Here is a 7,554-nt window from a genome sequence, read left to right on the forward strand (position 1 = left end):
AAGACACTTGCCTTGCATCCAGTTGCAGCGGTCATAACCCTGGTTTGAATACCTGGCATCAAAAGTGGTTCCCTTGATCAAGGCTCAGTACTCAGCACAGAATCAGGAACAACCCCCCTACTTCCCACCCCACCCTTACCCCAGCTCTGCTGGTGTGACCTAAAAATTACCCTCCAAAAAAGCTTTACTTTTTTCTACAATGACATTATCACACCCAGCAAAGTTTGTAATAGCTTTTAATATCATCTAATTCCTAATCCACCTTCAAAAATGTTCTTAGTTGTCTAAAATGTGTCCTTATAGACGGCTAATTCTAATCAGTGTCTAAAGAAAGTCTATTTATTGTATTTTATTTGTTTATGTCTCTTTCACCAATTTCATCTATAGGTATCTATTAATATATAAACACTCTGTATTAAGAACCATTCTGTTTGGGAGTCATTAGCTGTAAACGGAAGTTCTTCCTCCAAAGGGTTGAGAATCATAAGCAACAAATGTCTGTAATCATGATCATAATATCTTACATAACATTTTCCGATTCACCAAAATATCACAAACCACTCCCAACATTCACTTAGAGAACCTGACATATAAGAATCACATCACTTATTAAAATGGGAACTTTGGGAACCCCAAGTAAGATCCCTGCAAAGTTCCAAGAATTTATCATTAATCTCAACAAGACAATAGTTAATAATTATTGGTATAAAGACCATTTAAAGTCAAGAACAACTTCCTATTTTATCTTCAACATCATCAACCTTATTATAGAAATAGTTTTCCAAATACATACATTTGTTCATATGTCTCCATCCATCAGGTCACTAATATTCTCGAGCAGGCCCCAGTAACGTCTCCTTTGTCCTAACCCTGAGATTTTAAAAAGTGCCATATTCAAGGTTCTTTCAAGGTTTGGAGAATGAGACCCATCATTGTTACTGGTATTTGGCATATTGGGTATGCCACGGGGAGTTTGCCAGACTCTGCCATGTGGGCAGGTTATATACGGTAGCCTCTCAGGTTGTCCAAAGTAAAAATAAGATAATAAGCTTCCTGGAGCTGGGTTTTATAGTCTCTGGGTCTTGGCCGTTGATGGGATTACACGGCGCCAGGGGGCCAGTTGGTGGGTGTGACCCCTGCCTACTGGAAGATGGAGGATCTGGGTGGAGGATGCTCAGCCCCAATTGGAGCAGGCTTGGAGATCTCAGCCCTGGGACCCACATGCCTTTGTTCTTCTGCCGGTACCTTCATGCATGTGGAGAGTGGTCTCAGCATGGTTGTGGCTGGTTCTGGAGGTCTTCGGCTGCCGGAGCTCTGCTCAAGGCGGGGAGGGAAACTCAACCCACCCCCCTCCAAGGGGCCCCAGCAAGGACAGTCAGGCACGGGGGCAGGAGACTCTGCACTGTTCTCTTCTGGGAGCTGGGTTTTATAGTCTCTGGGTCTTGGCCGTTGATGGGATTACACAGCACCAGGGGGCCAGTTGGTGGGTGTGACCCCTGCCTACTGGAAGATGGAGGATCTGGGTGGATGATGTACAGTCAGGCGTGGGGGCAGGAGACTCTGCGCTGTTCAGGCCACTATTATTCTTATTTACAGAAGAAGAAACAGAGATTAGGGAGATTAATGTCTTACTCAGGAATCCAAAGAAAGTAGAAGGGGCAGGACTTCTGGCAACCAGTTTACTGATTTGGATCTGTAGTGCCCTGTATAGGGTCTACAATCTGGTAAATTCTCAGTGAATATATAGACTAATTAGATTGTTTTCTCCCTAGGGCTAGAATTCATCTCCCCATGGTGGGCTCATACCATTAACTCCATACAGGTCTCCATTTTGTTGTCAGAGGACCAGTAAACATTGAGCTTAAATTCTGTGCCTGGGACCACTTCCTGGACAGAATTATTCTACAGCACAGTTGGATGGTTTCAGGGCCTCTCTTTGACATCAAAGTTGAGCCAGGAACTGTGGATGTTGTGTACCATCCCCACCACACATTTTTTTCCTCAGCATAGACCTCTACTTCTACAAGGCCCTTCTTCATGGAAGGTCAATTTACTCATCTTCTCTGCTTTTCCAGGGAGAAAGGACTCTCACACAGCTGTCAGTGTGGGATCTTTGCTACTTCCTTCCTCTACTTTTTCACCTTCACAGAAATAAATCTAAATAAATTTTGGGGGACTACTATATCATCTCACCTGCCTGAAATTGTTGCATCTCTGGAAACTCATGAATTGTGCAATAACAAAGTCCAGTTATGCCTCGGGTTCAGCAGATTACAAACCTTAAAAATATTTAAAATATATTTTTCTTCTAAGACCTCAGGATTTTCAGGAGAGTTGAGGGGAACTCAATTTCTTCTGATCTGGATTTAACCAGTCTTTTAAGGAAAAAATGAACCATGGACAGAAATCAAGAGACAAGTTATGATGTTCCTAGTAAGGCTGAATTTTACCATTTATTGTATAAAGTAATCCTCACCATTTCAAGTTCTTTACAGATGCAAACTCACCTAATTATCACAATAATACCAAGAAATGTTGCTGGTTCCATTTTGCAAATGATTTACAGAAAAGTTTAATAACCTATGAAGACCTCAAATCTGCAATGGTTTTTACTAGGCGTCAAATTTCTGCAGTCCATATAATTACACACTGTAGCTAACTCTCAACACCTACCTTGATGCGTTAGGATTCCAGTGTCTCTCTTTGAACATTAAAGTTTCTTTATCCGTCAACTCTCTTAAACCGGCAAGGTGATAACACACTAAGTTTGGAGGCTTGAGAGAAGGGTGAGAAAGAGGCCTGAGATTCCTAGATGGGGAAAATGAGAGACAGATGAGATGATGATGATGATGATGATGATGATGATGATGATGATGATTATGATGATGATATTTCCCAGGAGAAGATTGTGGTCTTTCTTTTCCATCAAAATGCAAGAAACTATTAGAATTCTTCTCATTATAACAATAGTGGAAAGTTTCTCAAATAAAGTGAGTCATGAGTATAAGGCAGCTGCTAGTTATTTACCACAAGCATATGTACAATATGTGGAGTAGCAAATATGGTGTAAGCTACGATTTTTGCCTATAACCAGTGGAGACTTAAATAAAATTGGTAAAAGACATCTAGACATCTAGTCACTGTAGAGTGACTATGAACTATCCTTAAGAATTGAATAGCATGCATAAAAGGGAAAAAGTAGTAGGCATTATAGAACCATCATCCAAACTAATGTCTCAGTATTCCCTGAGTTAAGAGTTCATCAGTATAATTGCACTCTACCTTTATTTGCATATTTCCCAACTGTTTATACATATTTATATTTAACCTACACATTTATAAAACTGTATTCTTTTACTCAGGAATTACCTCTGGCAATGCACAGGGAAACCACATGGGGTGCCAGGGATTGAACCTGGGTAGGCCGCATGCAAGGCAAACACCCTACCCACTGTACTATCACTCCAGCCCCAAAACTGTATTTTTAACCTAAAAAAAGAAAGAAAAAAATGTTAAGTCCAGAGAAGTAGATCAGTGAAATAGAACTCGTGGCTTGCTTGCAAAGCTTCAGGTTTGATCCCTAGTAGTGATGGTCCCCTAAGAACTTCCAGGAAAAGCCCCTGAGCACCAAACCAGGAGTAGTTTCTAAGCATTTGAATGTCACCCAAAGAAAGGTTTTTTTATAAAGTGGAAACCATCTCCAGTGCCATGTAAGCTCTTTCAGTGGCCATGATACAGAGATCCATAAATAAATCTCAAGAGAGATCAACAAGATACAGAGATTCTTCCAGACCCCATGCTAGGCTTACTCGTCCAGGGTACCCTGGAAGAGGATGGGTGAGCCCACCACCCGCCCAAACAGAGCTAAAAACCTCCACACTCCACAATCACCACCAGGCTCTTAGCCAGACTCCACTGCTCAGATGAGTCTCATCCAGAAATTAATTTGCTGAAAAACTCAGGTATGTGAGTTTTGTGACTGAAATCTCAGGCTTTCACTGAAGTGGGGAGGGACTACCTCCCCCCCACAACTCCCTGTACTTCCAGAAGCTTCAGCAATCATGCACATGCCCTAAAACGCCACCCAGTTAAACATTTAACTCCATCTGTACCACTTTATTAAAATTTTTGAACTTTATAGAACACACAGCCTCGAGACACTTCAAACTCTACAATACTGATAAACCAGGAGTAACACACCAGATTTGATGAGATGTAATGTAGAAAGCATCCGATCTCAATTAACAAAATATTAACACAGGTGTAACCTCTAGCAACATTTGGTAATTTCTTACATAAGGGTTAAATAGCTCAATGTTGAGATGCATAATCCTCACTAACTTTCTTCTGAAGAAACATTTTTTGTTTATTCTTTTAGAAAATTATAACAACCAATATAAAATAAATTATTGAGGTCCTGCTATGGGGGCTTAAGTGTGGTTGGGAAAATTGGAGATAATGGCTGTGGAAAGGTGCAATTGTGGTGGGATTTGATTTGGTATATTGAATGTCTGTAACAAATCGTCATGAACAACTTTGTAAACCACAGTGTTTATGTATAATGTCACTGTCACTGTCACTGTCCTCCCGTTGTTCATCGATTTGCTTGAGTGGGCCCAGTTAATGTCTCCATCGTGAGACTTGTTGTTACTGTGTTTGGATACCGAATACATCATGGGGAGCTTGCCAGGCTTTGCCGTGATGTATGATGTAATGGAAGAATACATTTTTAAAGAAAAAAAGTGAAGTCCTTGTCCCAGACTTTCCACAGAAATGCCTCTTCCCCTGATGGCCATTTCTGGATGTTTCTGATGAAACCAGCCAAAAGCAGTTCCAAGGAAAAAGAGCTCTCTGCCAATGATATTATCCAGTAATCACTCATGCTTTTCCTTTTAAGTTTAGAGTCTTCACTATTGTTTTCTTCTCTCTCAAACCTATCATTACATCCACATTGTCAGTGGGTTTGAAGAAAGTGATTCTCCTATAGTCTATGGAAAAGAATATATGTAATTGTATATCCAGTTCATCTCAGATTACCCATGATTTTATTTGAACACCAGAAGCCCTGCAACCCAGATCATTCTCAGTTCAGGCAAAGTAAATATGGATGGTCATCTTAGCATGATGATTTGGAAACATAGAGCCCTTCTGGAATTCAGTCAAACTCAGTGAGGCAAGAGTGTTCATAACTACCATAGTTTGTGGTCAGGATGCAAGTCAAGAATTCTGGGGAGGGGCAGGAGCAATAGTACAGTAGGTAGCGTCCTTACCTTGACCATGCTTGCAAAGCTTGACCATGGCTGACCTGAATTCTATCCATAGCACGCCATATGGTCCCCAAGTCCTCCAGAAGTGATACCTGAGTGCAGAGATACGAGTAAGCCCTGAGCACTACCAAATGTGGCACCAAAAAAAAAAAGGGAGGGGAGGGAAGAAAGAACTCTAGGGAACCAGAAAAATCCTGCATAAATATGTGCATTTTAGGACTATTTACTTGATAAAATAGGAAGTATCCTCAGTGCTGAAACTAGAAAACATCTGAATTATAGGATACTAGTAGGATCACATGCTGCAGTCACTGAAACGTCCTGCAGACACTTGTGACAATATAAAATTGATTTGACAAAAAGAGACAAAGCTATAGGAATTACTGTATATGTATGAAACTGTGTCTCTATGGAAAAATATTAATGAAGAAAATAAAATATGGTAATCATAGTTGTGTTGTTTGGTGAAGTCCAATATGACTTTCACATTTATTTCAGATGACATATTACTTTTCACATAAAATAATAATTTAATAAACAAAAAAGTTATTGATCCCCATGGCCTCTTCTGGAATCAAAAATCACTAGTTTTGATTGCTGTTTATACAGACGAAGGGTCTTTTCCAGCTTGCTGATATCCCTCTTTGCCCAGAAACTACCTGCACTGCAGCAGTTGCTAAGCAACAGAGAGATGGAGCCAGGACTGTTGTCCTCAGGCCAATGTCTCTCCACTACCAGCCTTATCCCCTAAGCCCCCTCTTGTGTTATTAACATCTTCACCTGCTAACCTTGCCAGAGTTCCTGGCTGCAAATAAATCTATTTTGGCTGATGTAATCAGAAAATAATATGTATCATGATTACTGGGTAGCAAATAGATTTAACAAAAGATTAAGCAACAAGTTTTTTTTAAAGATGGAGGCCATAATTGGAGCTGGAGTGATAGTACAGCGACAGCACAGAGTTAGCTTGCATGCAGCTGACGAAGGTTCAATCCCAAGCACCCCATATGGTACCCCAAGTTTCATCAGGAGTGATCCCTGAGTATAGAGTCAGGAGCAAGCCTTAAGAGCCACTAGATTTTGCCCAAAAAGCGCCTCCATGATGTACTATCTCTCTAGTACCTAAGTAGAGCCTCGAAATGGGTGATAATCCTTCCTTATTAAGTTATAGACTGAAATTCTGATTCTCTACAGCTTCCCAGATGTGTTTTCTGTTTATCACAGATTCGGATCAACTTCACAGGAATAAAAAAATTTATGGGTCCATGATGAATCTATGACCAGAATATAATCTTACACCCACTTTAACTTCATTCATAGCATTGACCTTATTCCTACACTAAACATAGCGGAACTAAAAAAAACACTCCCTGTAGGATTGCATGGTGGGAAAAGGAGCTCAGGGGTGAAACATACAGAGATATCCAGTGCCATTCTATGCTCTTTTCTGAGAAAAATGATCCAATGAACGATACAGAAAAGTCTCTGGAAGATGATATTCTTGTGAAATAAGTATATCTAAATTACTAAAGCAACAATTTTTAAAAAGACTATTTTAAGAAAATTCTTTTGTCTAATTGTTTGGACCATAACCACCACTACTTAGAGAATAGTCCTGACCTCTGTGTGCTTTGGTCACTCCTGACAGTGCTCAGGGTACAACACGTTGCCTCAACTCAAATCTGATCCTCCTGTAGATGTGAAGCATGATCTCAGTCCCTTATGTTATGAAACTTCTATGAAGAAAATGTAACTAATCCATGTAAGTGAGTGGGTTGAGCTACATTATATTGGGTAGTCAGGAGATTTGTCTATAAGGAGGTGACTTTTTTTTTTCAGGATGTTTATTGAGACACCAGGATTTACAAAGTTGTTCATAATAGTTGGTTCATACACACAATGTTCCAACACCAATCCCATCACCAATAATCCCTAAGACGTGACATTTTAGGTGAAACCTAAAAGACAAGAACTGTTCATGTCAGGGAGATTTGTGGCAAACTTCAGGCACTGAGTCATAGAGATAAAGCATACTTAATATCTCCAGGTTACCAAACAGAAAAAAAGGTGGCCAGTGTGAAACAACTTAATGAACTTATGAAAAAGAGAAAGATGGGCCAGACAAGAAATATTTTTCAGAGCCTATTTTTCTTACATTTTCTCTTGTACAACTTGAAGATCTCTGTTTTCTTTCATCAACTAGATTTTGATTTTTAATTATTTATCATCCCAGAGATCGGACCATCGTCTCCTTCATGCAAAATTCTACTTCATGGAGTGGAGAGAA

Source organism: Sorex fumeus, unplaced genomic scaffold (genome assembly GCF_029834395.1).
Source record: "Sorex fumeus unplaced genomic scaffold, SorFum_2.1 ptg000028l, whole genome shotgun sequence".
NCBI lineage: Eukaryota > Metazoa > Chordata > Mammalia > Eulipotyphla > Soricidae > Sorex > Sorex fumeus.